Source organism: Doryrhamphus excisus, linkage group LG6 (assembly GCF_037039965.1).
Source record: "Doryrhamphus excisus strain RoL-2023G ecotype Guam linkage group LG6, RoL_Dexc_Guam_v1.1, whole genome shotgun sequence".
In the NCBI taxonomy this organism is placed as follows: domain Eukaryota; kingdom Metazoa; phylum Chordata; class Actinopteri; order Syngnathiformes; family Syngnathidae; genus Doryrhamphus; species Doryrhamphus excisus.
Window position 1 is genome coordinate 11,789,497 of NC_136362.1, and position 16,552 is coordinate 11,806,048.

The 16,552-nt window shown below is 41.7% G+C and overlaps 1 long non-coding RNA gene across 1 annotated transcript; it reads right to left on the reverse strand.

The window, feature by feature from the left end:
* Nucleotides 1-374: 374 nt before the first annotated feature.
* On the reverse strand, nt 375-15,554 carry LOC144898562 (uncharacterized). Its single transcript, XR_013627453.1, has 5 exons — nt 15,276-15,554; nt 11,620-11,783; nt 3,957-4,001; nt 3,789-3,866; nt 375-403 (listed from the first exon to the last, which is right to left on the reverse strand). It is a non-coding gene; the product is annotated as an uncharacterized LOC144898562 (long non-coding RNA).
* Between the last annotated feature and the right edge of the window lie 998 nt (nt 15,555-16,552).

A 16,552-nucleotide genomic window follows, 5' to 3' on the forward strand; every position in this document is an offset into this window, starting at 1 on the left:
ATACACGGACGCCTTCTGCTCACTTTTTCCAAATCATAAACCGCCTTATTATTGAATACTCTTGAACTCAATCAATTTTATGAGGTCACAATATAGCTTTATGATGCATTCAGGTAAGCGAGATGAGCATCGCTTATTAAACAAATGTATGAGCAAGTGTCATAATATGATAAACACTATGAAATTGAGCATGAATGGCAGTCAAAAATGAATAATGAAAATATTGGAGGTAAGAAGATACGGTAAGCACGTCATTGATGTAATTTAGCAGAGAATTTTGGAAGGTGCATTAAAATATTTGACTTTATTTGCTTACTTTTGAGAGGAGTTTCTTCTTCTTTTTCTTTCCACTTCAGGGGTCGTCACAGCAAATCAATCTCCTCCATCCAAAGCACACAGACCTCTGCCAAGCACCATACATGTTAATGTTAGCATGCAACTAGCATAATAGTGCTAAGGCCTTTAACATGTAATGTCTCTCTGATGTACAACTTTCTGATCCTATCCATCCTGGTCACTCCCAATGAGAACCTCAGCATCCTCATCTCGGTCTCACCACAGTTTTGTATGCCTTTCCTTTCATTTTTAGATGAGAGGAGCAATCGCATTAATGAAAATAGAAAAGCACACAGACCTCTGCCAAGCACCATACATACATGCTAATGTTAGCATGCACCTAGCATAATAGTGCTAAGGCCTTTAACATGTAATGTCTCTCTGATGTACTCCTTCCTGATCCTATCCATCCTGGTCACTCCCAATGAGAACCTCAGCATCCTCATCTCGGTCTCACCACAGTTTGGTATGCCTTTCCTTTCATTTTAAATGAGAGGAGCAATCGCATTAATGAAAATATACATGCTAATGTTAGCATGCACCAAGCATAATATTGCTAAGGCCTTTAACATGTAATGTCTCTCTGATGTACTCGTTCCTGATCCTATCCATCCTGGTCACTCCCAATGAGAACCTCAGCATCCTCATCTCGGCCTCACCACAGTTTGGTATGCCTTTCCTTTCATTTTTAGATGAGAGGAGCAATCGCATTAATGAAAATATACATGTTAATGTTAGCATGCACCTAGCATAATAGTGCTAAGGCCTTTAACATGTAATGTCTCTCTGATGTACTCGTTCCTGATCCTATCCATCCTGGTCACTCCCAATGAGAACCTCAGCATCCTCCACACAGAGATGGCCGAGGGTAGAATTGAACCCTGGTTTCCTAGCTGTGAGGTCTGCACACTAACCACTCGTCCGCCGTGCCACCCGCTAAGTGTTTATATATATATGGAAATGGTTAAGATTGCAACGCCAGCACTGGAGCGAGTGATCAAAGTCTAATCAAGCTCTGAAAATTAACTGTTCCGCTTTCCTTTATGACGTCTGTCTCTTTAAGTTTGTGCTTCATTCAGAATGGAAAATATTCCATTCCTAACCGGCCCAAGCACTGTACGACCGGCCTTGTCAATACGGCCCTAAAAGCCTACTTAGATGAAAGAGCAAGTCTAACTTTATACCCGCCAAGTCTTTTTGCTGCTGGGTTTTAATCCTATTTCCACATAGTGAACAGTATGTAATTAATTAACCCCAGACGTTAATCTTATATAACCTCCAAACTTGCACACAACCTATTTAACACCCTGTCAGCATGGAGCACGACCCCCGTCAGCTGAGCTACGGCAGCCACCGTAGCGGAGCAAAGAGAAAATAGCAAACAAAATGATGGACAAATAGAGGTTTTTTTTCTCTAGTGTGTAAGATTCATGTAATGAGGGTCAGAGTGCCCTTGGCAATTCAGCAGTTACAGGCAGGAGAAATAATTTAATTCATGTCAGAGGCAGGGACGAGAACAAGCTTTCCATATCAAAAGAGTGCTCCAAGCATTTTGTTTGAGAGGCGCATTTCAAACTCCACAAATTCAACATTCTGTTTAAGATTAAAATTCTAAGCCTCTACGGGCTACTTGGCCTGACTGGAGTGGTGGAGATGGCTCTCAGCACTGGATTTAACACCTTTAACTTTCTCTACTGGGATTTCTGGGGGGGGGGCAGCAAAAAACATTTTGTTAAACATACACTCCTGAGCAGAATGACTGAAAAAATTGCTCAAATTTACATTTTAGATCACCATAGCATTTTAGGATGTGGAATCAAACTATGGAATGGATTGAGTTAAATTATACTAGGAAAGCAGGAAGTGAACAAATGGTAATGGTTTTATCAGATTACAATTGAATGCATCACATAATCAGTTCACAGTTCCACATGTCCAAAAGGAGTAGGAAGAAGCAAAGCTTATTAAATCCTACCCCTCCATCTGGTACTTTTACAATAAGTAACTGTTACATTTGTTCACTTCCTGCTTTCATAATATAGTTTAAGTTTTTTACGAGGTGATATGACCATCCAATGACATAATGGGTACCATAGTAAGTGTCAATATAGTGATATGTATAGCACATCATGACTGGTTCAAGACTCTTCATCCTTGTATTTAGCAAACATCAACTGCTTGTATTGTTTCTTGAATTGGCTCATCGTTGTGCATTGTTTGAGGGTCTTACTCAATCCATTCCATAGTTTGATTCCACATACTGAAATTAAAATTACAAAAATAAATAAAGTAATAAAAAAAACCTTACACTATATTAGGAAAGCAGGAAGTGAACAAATGTAACAGTTACTGATTGTAAAAGTACCAGATGGAGGGGTTGGATTTAATAAGCTTTGCTTCTTCCTACTCCTTTTGGACATGAAGAACTGTGAACTGATTATGTGATGCATTCAATTGTAATCTGACGCATGTTCAAATGAAATAAAACCATTACCATTATCATTACCAAAATTACAAAAAGGGTTATGGAACAAAAAAAGTCAATTCAATAACACGGAGGATACCATTGGCTGTCCATCAAAACACATTTTTCCTCACGAGGGTTGCGGGGGTGCTGGAGCCTATCCCAGCTGTCTTCGGGTGAGAGGCGGGGTACACCCTGGACTGGTGGCCAGCCAATCACAGGGCACATATAAACAAACAACCATTCACACTCACATTCATACCTATGGACAATTTGGAGTCGCTAATTAACCTAGCATGTTTTTGGAATGTGGGAGGAAACCGGAGTACCCGGAGAAAACCCCTGCATGCACGGGGAGAACATGCAAACTCCACACAGAGATGGCCGAGGGCGGAATTGAACCCTGGTCTCCTAGCTGTGAGGTCTGCGCGCTAACCACTCGTCCGCCGTGCAGCCCAGTTTTTGCACCATAACCTAATCTATTTACAATAGATAGACAATAGACATCTGTCCCCCAAAGATTGTCTCATTCCATAAGAAGAGTCGCCACTAACGAGCTGTTTTGCCACCAGGAAGGATAACGATCGCACTCCACAACCCTATTGTGACCACGCCCACCAGAGACATCCGTGATTCAACCTTAAGCAAAAATGATCAAGCTGTTTGTTGCACTACACATAGAGACATTTTGTTGGGATCGAACTTTGATCCGCCGTGTGTCACTGTGCCAGCTTTACAGGCTACAGTGGATTTAACACGGCACTATCCTCTCATCCACGGCGGGATTTCCACTCACCGGAGCAAATGCCTATCAGATCAGACACATTAAGAGGCTAATTGTCCCCCTTGGGTTAGACTGTTCATTATCTGAGCCAGCGCACAATCCAGTGAAGCAGCAGTGGAAATAAAGGCCAAGGCACATTGACATATAATGACAGCAGGATAACTGATCACAAATCAGTGTTTGTATGGTGCTTCAATACGATACCTCGTTTCCATCTTGACAAATAGGTAACTGGAGAGTAAACCGTCTTCACAATATCAGTCCGTCTGTTTTAGACCTCGTCTGTGAAGTGACAAAAAAATGAGTTGAAATTTGCAACATGTGACCTTTTAAACCAAATATCCAAAGCATCCATGCCGAAACTATACTTACAATATACGTAATGGTGATGGATGCCAGATGTTTACAAATCAGGACCTGCAAAGAAACATCATCATCAGCGTCATTGAGATACTTGGAAAGCAACTGGCGGGCCGGATTCAAATGCTTGGTGGACCACATGTGGCCCTCAGGCCGTAGTTTGCCCACCCCTGCTTTATTTTGGTATCATCAGTAACATCCTTGCGAGCATCCGATTAGCATGTTAACAGTCATAGAGCTGTTAACAGCTCTGTTGCCTGTCTGTGATGTCATCAGTGATTGACTCTGTAGTTCTTTGCTAACTAATACAGTTATGCGACTAATCTTTGCTTTTTTTCCCCATTTGTATTTGATTATTTCATTCATTTATTCATTTTCTACTGCTTATCCTCATGAGAGTCGCAGGGCATGCTGGAGCCTATCCCAGCTGTCTTCGGGTGAGAGGTGGGGTACACCCTGGACTGGTGGCCAGCCAATCACAGGGCACATATAGACAAACAACCATTCACACTCACATTCATACCTATGGACAATTTGGAGTCGCCAATTAACCTAGCATGTTTTTGGAAGAAACGTATATATTTGAAATAATACATGATCTAGCCTAAGTAAGGCAACAACATCAGTCAACTCAGAAGTTGAAATTTTCATCTTGTGATCAAGAAAAGTGCATTAGAACGCTCCTCGAAGTTGGTATTATGACTTGAAAACTGTCCACTGAGTTGACTGAGAAACTGACTAACATCAAACTACAGTGGAACCTTGGTTAGTGGCATTAAGTCGACTCAAACCAAAACATACACTAATCGCACACATTTTCCCATAAGATATAATCAAATAGGGCTGCACGGTGATCGAGTGGTTAGCACGCAGACCTCACAGCTAGACATGCTAAACATGCTAGGTTAATTGGCGACTCCAAATTGTCCATAGGTATAATATGAGTGTGAGTGGTTGTTTGTCTATATGTGCCCTGTGATTGGCTGGCGACCAGTCCAGGGTGTACACCGCCTATTTTCTTGACAGATAGAAAAGTGGAAATTGACCATTCATTCATTCATTCATTTTCGACCGCTTATCCTCACGAGGGTCGCGGGGGTGCTGGAGCCTATCCCAGCTGTCTGCGGGCCCGAGGCGGGGTACACCCTTGACTGGTGGCCAGCCAATCACAGGGCACATTTAGACAAACAACCATTCACACTCACATTCATACCTATGGATAATTTGGAGTCGCCAATTAACCTAACATGTTTTTGGAATGTGGGAAGAAACTGCGGAAAACATGCAAACTCCACACAGAGATGGCCGAGAGTGGAATCGAACCTGGGTCTCGAAGCTGTGAGGTCTGCACGCTAACCACTTGTCCGCCATGCAGCCCAAAATAGAACATTTATAATTGATTTTGATGCTAAAATGACAAAAATCTATTTGGGATTTTGCTGTAAATCCACATTATGAAATAATATATTAAGAACAACATGAATGCACCAGTCGTTTAGTTTACATCCAATAACCGCGACACCTTGGTTTCAGGGAAAATAAAAAGCTTATGTTACTCTTGTGTGCCGTGTTGGGATGTATTGGCGGGTTAACATTTAATACCATTCACCCTTCCCCTGTGCAAACACTACAAATGATCCCCCCCCCTGCCTAGCCAATGTGTGTCATTATTTCCATGCACAATCGTGCCATGATGGGATTATGCTTTGTGTGTACAGCTGCAGTCACAGGATTAGGGATGACGAGGGATGATGGCAGGAGAGAAAACAGTTGTAACTGACTGCACAACACCGTAAATAGACGGTGTTTACAATGAGATGCTAAAGAGGAAGCGGTGTGGGTATTAATGGACAGTACGTCAGCCTAGATCCTTGTGTTTTCTTGATGTATTGTGAGGAAATACAACAGCTCGTCACAACATGTCAGCTTCCTTTTCCTTGCTCATATTGTTGTTTGATGTTTGTGACTGCAGATGGAGGTAGGCGGGCAATGACTGGCAAGAAGCAGCGCGTGATGACTTGGGTTTTTGCAAGACGTACCATTATCGCCGCTCTCACACCTCAGGCGAGCGTGCCTATATTGCTGTATGAGAGCGGCGTGATAACGGCGCCTCGAAAGAAGCTGCAGATGAGGCTCGTTACGAGAGAGAGAGAGAGAGAGAGAGAGAGAGAGAGAGAGAAGCATCAGGGGAACAATGAGCGGCCATGCTGTTGCCAGACCTCTTTACAAGATGGTAATTTAGTGCTATAATGGGCAGCGTCACAACAGTGTGGCTGTGCATTTTAGTTTGCCATTTTACTTATATTTACATAACATATCGACATAAGTGGCAGGTGAGGCCTGCAAACCAGGAAGATAAATAAACAAAACACACCAGCAAGTCCACCTTTGAATGGCTGAAGAAAAACCAAATGAAGGTCTAGTCAAAGTCCTGACCTGAATCCTATTGAGATACTGTGGCATGACCGCAAAAGTAAAATATAGTGGTGGTAGTGTGATGGTCTGGGGCTGTTTTGCTGAATGACAACAATTCTGCAAAGATGAGTGGGCCAAAATTCCTCCACAGCGCTGCAAGAGACTCATTGCAAGTTATCACAAACGCTTGATTGTAGTTGTTGTCACACAGGCCCATGTAGGTTGGATATTTTTTTTTGTCACTTTTACTCATGTTTTAGCTGTGTATAAATGAATGAATGTTGTATCTTTTACTCAGTTTACTTGGTTTTATTCAACTAAATTTTTCTGTAAAGTATTTTGAAAAGCGCTATACAAATAAAATGTATTATTATTATTAAAAATAAATTTTTGCCTTCTTTAGGTCCTACCGGGACCCCTGATTAATGTGTGGTGGGTTTTGTCCACTTCCCGGACCAGGAAGTTGTCATTTAAACAACTTTAAAAAAGGCGAAAAATCGACAGCCGCGGACCTGAAAAACGGGCAAAAAACGAAGCGTCAGAAAAGTGGGATTTTTTGCCTTCTTTAGGTCCTGCCGGGACCCCTGATTAATGTGTGGTGGGTTTTGTACACTTCCCGGACCAGGCAGGTGTCATTTAAACAACTTTAAAAAAAGGCGAAAAATCGACAGTCGCGGACCTGAAAAACGGGCAAAAAATGAAGCGTCAGAAAAGTGGGATTTTTTGCCTTCTTTAGGTCATACCGGGACCCCTGATTAATGTGTGGTGGGTTTTGTCCAATTCCCGGACCAGGAAGGTGTCATTTAAACAACTCAAACAAAGGCGAAAAATCGACAGCCTGAAAAACGGGCAAAAAACGAAGCGTCAGAAAAGTGGGATTTTTTGCCTTCTTTAGGTCCTACCGGGACCCCTGATTAATGTGTGGTGGGTTTTGTCCACTTCCCGGACCAGGAAGGTGTCATTTAAACAACTTTAAAAAAAGGCGAAAAATCGACAGCCGCGGACCTGAAAAACGGGCAAAAAATGAAGCGTCAGAAAAGTGGGATTTTTTGCCTTCTTTAGGTCATACCGGGACCCCTGATTAATGTGTGGTGGGTTTTGTCCAATTCCCGGACCAGGAAGGTGTCATTTAAACAACTCAAACAAAGGCGAAAAATCGACAGCCTGAAAAACGGGCAAAAAACGAAGCGTCAGAAAAGTGGGATTTTTTGCCTTCTTTAGGTCCTACCGGGACCCCTGATTAATGTGTGGTGGGTTTTGTCCACTTCCCGGACCAGGAAGGTGTCATTTAAACAACTTTAAAAAAAGGCGAAAAATCGACAGCCGCGGACCTGAAAAACGGGCAAAAAACGAAGCGTCAGAAAAGTGGGATTTTTTGCCTTCTTTAGGTCCTGCCGGGACCCCTGATTAATGTGTGGTGGGTTTTGTACACTTCCCGGACCAGGCAGGTGTCATTTAAACAACTTTAAAAAAAGGCGAAAAATCGACAGTCGCGGACCTGAAAAACGGGCAAAAAATGAAGCGTCAGAAAAGTGGGATTTTTTGCCTTCTTTAGGTCATACCGGGACCCCTGATTAATGTGTGGTGGGTTTTGTCCAATTCCCGGACCAGGAAGGTGTCATTTAAACAACTCAAACAAAGGCGAAAAATCGACAGCCTGAAAAACGGGCAAAAAACGAAGCGTCAGAAAAGTGGGATTTTTTGCCTTCTTTAGGTCCTACCGGGACCCCTGATTAATGTGTGGTGGGTTTTGTCCACTTCCCGGACCAGGAAGGTGTCATTTAAACAACTTTAAAAAAAGGCGAAAAATCGACAGCCGCGGACCTGAAAAACGGGCAAAAAATGAAGCGTCAGAAAAGTGGGATTTTTTGCCTTCTTTAGGTCATACCGGGACCCCTGATTAATGTGTGGTGGGTTTTGTCCAATTCCCGGACCAGGAAGGTGTCATTTAAACAACTCAAACAAAGGCGAAAAATCGACAGCCTGAAAAACGGGCAAAAAACGAAGCGTCAGAAAAGTGGGATTTTTTGCCTTCTTTAGGTCCTACCGGGACCCCTGATTAATGTGTGGTGGGTTTTGTCCACTTCCCGGACCAGGAAGGTGTCATTTAAACAACTTTAAAAAAAGGCGAAAAATCGACAGCCGCGGACCTGAAAAACGGGCAAAAAACGAAGCGTCAGAAAAGTGGGATTTTTTGCCTTCTTTAGGTCCTGCCGGGACCCCTGATTAATGTGTGGTGGGTTTTGTCCACTTCCCGGACCAGGCAGGTGTCATTTAAACAACTTTAAAAAAAGGTGAAAAATCGACAGTCGCGGACCTGAAAAACGGGCAAAAAACGAAGCGTCAGAAAAGTGGGATTTTTTGCCTTCTTTAGGTCCTGCCGGGACCCCTGATTAATGTGTGGTGGGTTTTGTCCACTTCCCGGACCAGGAAGGTGTCATTTAAACAACTTTAACAAAGGCGAAAAATCGACAGCCGTGTTATTAATAATAATAATAATAATAATACATGGATTTTTTTTGTCACTTTTACTCATGTTTTAGCCGTGTATAAACAAATGAATGTTGTATTTTCTTTTACTCTTTTACTCTGTTTACTTACTTTTACTCAACTAAATTTTTTTGTAGTGTCTTTGAGTATTTTGAAAAGCGCTATAGAAATAAAATGTATTATTATTATTTAAATAACAATAATTATTATTATTATTATTATACACTTTATTAATAATGATAATAATACACTATATTTGTATGTACATTTTATTTGTATTATTATTAATTATAATATTAAATTTTATTTGCATAGTGCTTTTCAGAGTACTCAAAGACGCGTTATAGTAGAGAAAAAAAATAGAGTTGAGTAAAAACAGTAAACGATGCATTAAAATACAACATCCAGACATTCATTCAGAGCTAAAACAAGGCTAAAAGCGGGGTGGGGCGCATATAAGAAATTTGAACGTTTTTACATCACTGAATATCTTTTGTGACACCAGTCGTGGAATTTTGTGTGTTCCACTTGTGTTATTTTTGCCTACACTGTGAGTGATGTGTTTGGTTTGATGACTTCTTGTTGGTTTAAATGGACATTTTTGGGGTCGTCTCAATGACTTGTAGGTTATTTATAGTATTAGCGGGAGGTCTGAGAAGACAACCCTGCGAATGCCGCTGCCAATGGAAAGCTGATTGGTGTGTGTGTGTGTGTGTCTTTGGGGAGTGGAGGAGCTCCGAGGGAGAAACACTGTGCTAAACTGACGACAGAAAGGGGATCAAGGAAAAGTCTCTCATTAACACACATGAGCCAACGTCATCCCTGTGCCTCATTACAGCCAACACCACCCACAGTTCTGAGAGCAAAAAAAAAAAAGTAACCTCGAAATCAGTGTGTCAGAGGAGCTTATCCATAATAGTCAGAGCAGGCTATGCCAGTGAATCAGCCACTTATCCACAGCGGCCATCCAGTGCAATTTAGCACTCCCATATGGAGCAGGTATTCGGAGAAAGTGCTTAAAAGCCTGTGCAAATGTACATGATTCAAATCCTGCATCTTGATGCAGACGGCTTTGCAATGACAATGCCAACACTGAATGTGAATTTATCAGAATTATCTAACCTGCCTGCAGTGTACGGTCTGATGCAGCCCTCCCCCCCCCAAAAAATAAACCACACACGCACACACAAACAAAAAAGCTTTGCATGCAATTACTAAATTAGCCGAGAAATTAATTTCAACTCAGTGAACTGACACAGAAATGCACTGAACTGCTAATCTGGGAGTGGGATGGCTGAACGTCCTCTGGAATTCAAAGTTTAATGGATTAATGATGTCAACGCTCTCAAGTGGATAGGACAGCAAAGTATAACTCCAGAGGAGTTATTCCGCTCCTGGAGAATGTCGACTAGGAGCAGTTGCTTCAATGTGGAGCAATTCACTTGACAGCTAAACTAGTCCCACAAAGTCAAAAATAATGGCACAGGAAGTCATTTCAGCAACAACAAAAAAAACACAATTTTGACATGTTTCTATCTGTTAGGGAAATATGCTTTGTTAGTGCATTTATAAAATATTTGGTGTCCATTATTATGTTCAATTTTTACTAATATTTGTTATAATTCTGCACTACTACAAGTCCTCCACATGCTCATCCCCTGATCCAAATAGTATTGGGTGTCTGGGCATGTGAGTCTGACCTCCTTGCATGAATGTTTTACTCAATTTCTGAAGGCATGTCAAAATTAAACCTTTTTATGGCCATATAAAAGATAAAAGAACATACATAAGTCACACTGGAGTATAAGTCGCACAAGGCCAAAAATGCAAAATTAGGTAGAAAAAAATATACATAAGTCGCACAAGGCCAAAAATGCATAATTAGGTAGAAAAAAAAGTCGCACCGGAGTACAAGTCACACAATACTAATATTGAACTGATTATGTAAGTAAAGTAAAGTACAATTAAATAACACTAAATAAAATATAATAAAGGCGGCACGGCGGTCGAGTGGTTAGCACGCAGACCTCACAGCTAGGAGACGAGGGTTCGATTCCACCCTCGGCCATCTCTGTGTGGAGTTTGCATGTTCTCCCCGTGCATGCGTGGGTTTTCTCCGGGTACTCCGGTTTCCTCCCACATTCCAAAAACATGCTAGGTTAATTGGCCACTCCAAATTGTCCATAGGTATGAATGTGAGTGTGAATGGTTGTTTGTCTATATGTGCCCTGTGATTGGCTGGCCACCAGTCCAGGGTGTACCCCGCTTCTCGCCCGAAGACAGCTGGGATAAGCTCCAGCACCCCCCCTCGACCCTCGTGAGGATAAGCGGTAGAAAATGAATGAATGAAAATATAATAAAATAAAATACTTAAACTATATTAGGAAAGCAGGAAGTGAACAAATGTAACAGTTACTGATTGTAAAAGTACCAAATGGAGGGGTAGGATTTAATAAGCTTTGCTTCTTCCTACTCCTTTTGGACATGTGGAACTGTGAACTGATTATGTGATGCATTCAATTGTAATCCGTTGCATGTTCAAATGAAATAAAACCATTACCAAACCATTTACAAGTTGCTCTGGAGTATAAGTCGCAGGAACAGCCAACCTATGAAAAAAAAGTGTGAAAATAGGGTATTTATCAAGCCCGATAGAGCTGCGGAAGTTCATAATGCTGTAACAGGACGCCATTTTGTCATGATGACGCACAACCAGAGGCTTAACAAAAAAGGCTGGCAATTATGGAGTCTTTCAAGGAAAGCAAATTACCAGAACTTTGTGTGGCGTGATTGCAGTGGGAAGAAGAAGAAGAAGAAAAAAAAAATGGTATTCCAAGCAATCTCCAAACTGACTCATTTTCAGGGGCGTCTGCAAGTTGATGCGCGTTTCTCCAATCAAAGCGGTTGCTGATGAAGTGTGTTGTGCGGCGGCGCCTGGTGAAAAAGACAGTGGGAGAGAACGAGAGAATAAAAGAAATGAAATGACGCCAACAGACTTGAGCATATTTCAATGTTTACATGCATGCAAGCTTGTAAGACATTATCATAACTGGACAATGTGTCTTCATGAAAAAAACGCTAATGACGGAAAGGATGTTTGCACTATTTTCCTAACTTGCGTCTTGTCTATACTTCTCGATCCAATCGCATTGTAAACGTATCCGGCATGTCAGTTTAAAGAGAAGTGGCAGTAGCAGCTGAGGTGAACAAAGTAAAATCTGATTAAGTCAGCTTCACTCCGCTTGCCGCATCATTTCCTTCCCCGACCATGTTTTTGCGGGGGAGAAAATAACTGCCCCGAATGCATGAAATGTGAGTGAACAGGACAAAACAAAGCAGGCGAAAATAACCTTGCTCAAGGGAGCAGACGCAGAGCCGACCCGGTTCTCCTAAGCCCTGTTGCGTGCGTTTCTCACCTGGCAAGCGACCTCTACCCCCCTCAGGGTAGGTGACAGAGGTCATGAGCGCTGGGTGGTGGACCTGATGCGAAAGCAAAGCCCCATGGGGGAAACTGGGACGGCCAACACAATCATCGTAATCAGTGCATCTTTATTTGCAGGACCCCCCCCCCCATTATGAGTAACCATAGAGACAATCGCAAGGAAAGGGTGAGGGGTCGTGAAAACTGGCCTTGGGGCTTTGTGCAGCATCGGGGGTCAGCACAGTGGGCTTTATACGTCCAAGACTTCGTAATTAAGCACAACACAATATCCGGGATTTGTGCCTCTAAATGACTACAATGCCAAATCAGAAAGCAGTGTATTTCCACAATAGAAGTTAATATTTGAAGTCTTGTGCAATTTTGATCTGACAAATTTTAAGTAAGTTTGATCAAATGTAAAATTATTACAGCTTCTACTTGGACCCTTGGTAGCTGTTTCCGATGAAAAAAAGTGTTTTGTGTTTCATCAGACCTAACAAATGACACTGGCAACACCGAGTTCTGGTGGGATTGCAAGGTTTATAGTGTCTTAATAATATAGAAACATGATTGATGATTTAGGCACTTCCATGCTTATACTTAATATGTTAATTTTTCCAGTTTATGACATCAGTTAGGACAACTTTTTCAACTTTGTTCTTTTAATATTATATTATTATTATTTTAATATATGTATATTTAATATTCTTCTAATATTATGACTTAATTCTAATATCATAACTTACTTATCAGAATTTATTTTTACCTTGTTCAGATATTATAACTTTCCTGCAACTAATTTTACAAAAAATACAACTTTTTGTCTTATTGCTCATAATATTGCAACTTTTTAAAAAGTCTTCATAAAAAAAGCATTTAAACTTATGTAAATTTTTTCCAATAAATTAATTTCAACTGTTTTCTCTTAATATATTGGATGTATTGTTTTTGCTGTGGATGCACGGCGGATGAGTGGTTAGTATGCAGACCTCATAGCTAGAAGACCCGAGTTCAATTCCATTCTCGGTCATCTCTGTGTGGAGTTTGCATGTTCTCCCCGTGCCTGCGTGGGTTTTCTCCGGGTACTCCGGTTTCCTCCCACATTCCAAAAACATGCTAGGTTAATTGGCGACTCCAAATTGTCCATAGGTATGAATGTGAGTGTGAATGGTTGTTTGTCTATATGTGCCCTGTGATTGGCTGGCCACCAGTCCAGGGTACAGCTGGGATAGGCCCCAGCACCCCCCTGCGACCCTGATTTTCAGTTTTTTGTTGTTTCCGTTATAGTTTTGTTGTTAAATTATAATATTTAAAATGTCCTGCGGGCCAATTAAAAAAAACAAACCCTGCATGCCGCACTTTGGGCACCCCGTCTATATAGCAGTTGCCAGGCCCCTCCAGAAAGTGACAGGTTTGCGTAGGCGTGAGAGTTAAGCTTGTTTGAATTCATTGTGTGGTTGTCTCTTCTAGTTTACAGTATACATTCATCGGTCATATGTATATGTTGTGCAAATTTGATTGTGCTATGTGAGTGCATGTGTCAGGAAGGCCTTGCATTGAGTTTCTGAAAGACTGAATCTAAAGATGACTTTCCCGTTTCTTTATGTCGCATGCTTTCTTGTTAATCAGTAATTTTAATGTTCTTGTGAAATTAAGACGTTTTCCCCACATAAACAAAACCATGAGACAGAAAAATATGATTTGAAATGTCAGGAAATGAAAGGCATATCCTGTGTAAGGTTACCTTTGGCATCTGGGTTGTGAGTCATGCATGGGAAGGGGTAAAGGTCAGCCTCTACGCTTCCGTGGCAGTACCCATCATGCATGATCATTCGCCACTCAGGGGTGAATGGTGCGCATCCTATCCCGTATTTAGTCAACATGTCACATCTCATCTGAGTGTGTGTGTGCGTGCGTTTTTGTGTGTGTGTGTGTGTGTCTCAGCTGTGTCTCATGTGGGCCTCGCGTGAGAACGTTAGTTTGACCCACTAAACGTGGACTCAATATTGCATGTCCGTGTGTTCACCGGTGCAACAAGAATGCAGGATACATGAGCCCTGGATGTGCCAGTGTATCTATTATTACTCCTCACACACCTCAGGCGCTTGTGCCGGACGAACCCTGATCACAAAAAAAAAAAAAATCACCTCATTTCATTTCTCTGTCACATCAGACGGTAGCAAATGACACAGAGGCACAGAGGAATTAAGCAGTAGTTCCCCTGGAGGAAAGTCTTATTCATATACAGTACATCTCCAACCAAAAGCTTATCAAATATGGCATGTCTGCAGACGCTTTTTTCCGATGGCTACTTCAGTTCTACGCCCCGGGGGCCTAATCACAATGGGACCCCCGCGACAGCGACTTTACTGCAAGGAAGGCATATTTGATTTCAAGTGGCTGCCTGTTCTGGAGCACTCCCCCGTACTTATTTAACAGACTCCACAAACTCCAAGTTAGATCACGCTGGAGCTAAAGCTACTCCTTTTATTACAGCATCTGACCTGGGAACAGCGTGGAGTGTGGATTCAGAATAAGTGCTTCAATTTCACCTAAAAGGAGTTAAATGAGCAATGCATCTCATTGGGGCGAGGGGGGGGAAGAAGTCGCCTTTCATGCTCCAGTCTCCAATGGTATCCGCGGAAACATCAAAGAACCCCCCCGCGCCCTCCCATCCACCCCTCTCGGCACCAGAATCGAAGAAAGCAAAGCACTCAGAGGATTATTCTCCTCCAATCGCATGTGGTCACACTCTCCCATTAGACTATTCGGTGTGTGTGGGGTGGGGTGGGAGTGAGGGGGGGGCAGCGGAAAGAACAAGGTGAGGAGCAAAATAGCTAAACACAAAAATAGAAATAGAAATAAGCACTTCCAGGGTGTAACTGTCACTATCATACTAGCTTTATGAAATGTACCGTAAGTAGCATTCCTGATTGCTATATGAGTGTAAAAAGACATATATAGATTTTACAGTTAAAAACTGGCCGTAAAATTGTTAATTTTACCTTTGCGGGGGGTATTGTGAGTTGCTGCTTTGTCCGGTTGAAAACGCCAGTCATTACCACACAGACGGGGGGCCTTCAGTCATGAGGGATGCAACATCTCCACATAGCCAGTTGCCGTTTGACACCCCTGCACAACTTGAATCTCCATTGTTCCACTGATGATTATTGGACCGCACTCAAGGATCGAGGACATCCTGTGTCTTGACAGACAGCCAGTCGGACCCTCTGACTCGGAGCCGGTGACATTTTTTGGGTGTACCACTTCATCCTTCTGTTCCATAACCCTTTTTTTTGGAAGACATTTCAAATGACTGTCATACTGCACTGAAGGGCAAAAAAGCCTTTGCCATAAAGACATCATGCCATCATGACACACAATTCCACATTATTGCCAGTTCCTCGGTAACTACTCTAAATTGACATGCCTTAGTTACACAGTAACTACTTTAAATGTATGTATGTGTCTTAGTTACAAGTCTGCAATAACTACTCTAAAGATGTGCCATAGTTCCTCAGTAACTACTCAAAATTCATGTACCGTAGTCATTGGTTCCTCGGTAACCATTCTAAATTTATGTGCATTAGTTATTTGATGATTACCATAAATCAACGTGCCTTACTCTAAATGTATGTAATGTAGTTCCACAGTAACTACTCTAAATGTATTTAATGTAGTTCCCCAGTAACTACTCTAGATTTAGTATGTGCCTTAATACCTTGGTGACTACTCAAAATGTATGTGCCTAAGTCGCTAATTGACTACTCAAAATTTATGTGAATTAGTTCTTTGGTAACTACTCTAAATGCATGTACATTCGTCCTCCAGTCACTACTCTAAATGTATGTGCTGTAGTTACACGGTGACTACTCTAAATGCATGTGTCTGAGTTATTCGGTAACTACTCTAAATGCATGTGCCTTAGTTCCCCAGTAACTACTCTCAATGTATGTACCATCATTCCTAGCAAATACTCTAAATGCATGTGCCTGAGTTATTTGGTAACTACTCTAAATGCATGTGCCTTAGTTCCTCAGTAACTACTCTCAATGCATGTACCTTAATACCTGGTAACTACTCTAAATGCACATGCCTAAGTTATTTGGTAACTACTCCAAATGCATGTGCCTTAGTTTTTCAGTAACTACTCTCAATACATGTGCCTCACTTCTTCGGTTACTACTCTAAATGTATGTGCCTTAGTTTTTCAGTAACTACTCTAAATGTATGTGCCTTTCTTTATCGGTAACTATTCTAAATGTATGTACCTTACTTCTTC